A 1,022-nucleotide genomic window follows, 5' to 3' on the forward strand; every position below is an offset into this window, starting at 1 on the left:
TATATATATATATATATATATATATATATATGTATATTTATATTTATATATATGTATATTTATTTTGATTCCTGCCCCGCCCCCCACTTCTACTCATTTTCATTCCAAGACACATCGTTATCATTCCACTTGGCTGTTTTATTGATTAGAAATATTTCCCCCCAAAGATTCAATGTGATATCTGCAGACATTGTCAGGTTGTGTTGTATAATAGACATAGCTAAGGTACAATGACCTGCATTAAATTGCAGTGTCGTTCATTATATATTAAGTGCTATCTTTACACTTATGTATCTTATATTTTATAAATGGAGCGTAATTAAACGTAATCCTGTGTATATAGATATGTATATATAATTTGCTTACATACACAAATATATTTTATGCGCGTGTCTGGTTGTCTGTGTGTGTATGTGTATGTTCCTGTGTTTATTTTCATCTTCTTCTGTAATCTTTCTTGGAATTCCATTTCGGATGCATCTGTACTATTTATATGAATGAATATTAAATCGATCTCAGTAACTTGACTGCTGATATTATTATATTTTAACCGATCGCAGAAAATGTAAGCATAAAACCGACCTCGGCAGGATTTAAATATTGAGAAATTAAAGGGACGCAACAAAAAACACTGCAAAAGGCAGTTTGTCCGACGCTCTAACAATTATTTATCTTTCATCTCTTATCGGTTTCAGCCTGAGATTAAGGTCACTCTGGGGCACTGTCTTTTTTTTTTTTTTTTTTAAATTGTATTTTTTTATTATTTGCTTTGCAAGATTCTTGATGTGAAGTCGTGTGTTGAAACAGATTTCGTTGCATAATGGTCATCTCGAGATACCAGATATTACAAAAATAAACAAATTAAAATTATAGTGGCTTAAACAACAATTTGCGTAAAATTTAATTAACCAGAAGGGACGATTTTACATTATGTAACAAAAACCCGTTGAGGAGTGAACGTTGACTTTATGAATCAAAAATGCAAACCTTTCGATTTGTTTGTTGTTGAAGCAAGCACCTAA

General features: G+C 31.1%; 1 protein-coding gene across 1 annotated transcript in view; it reads left to right on the forward strand.

The window, feature by feature from the left end:
• The window catches only part of LOC106868383 (protein-S-isoprenylcysteine O-methyltransferase), a 7,906-nt gene that overhangs the window by 855 nt on the left and 6,029 nt on the right, over positions 1-1,022 (forward strand). The window lies entirely within an intron of this gene.

This window comes from Octopus bimaculoides, chromosome 26 (genome assembly GCF_001194135.2).
Source record: "Octopus bimaculoides isolate UCB-OBI-ISO-001 chromosome 26, ASM119413v2, whole genome shotgun sequence".
In the NCBI taxonomy this organism is placed as follows: Eukaryota; Metazoa; Mollusca; class Cephalopoda; order Octopoda; family Octopodidae; genus Octopus; species Octopus bimaculoides.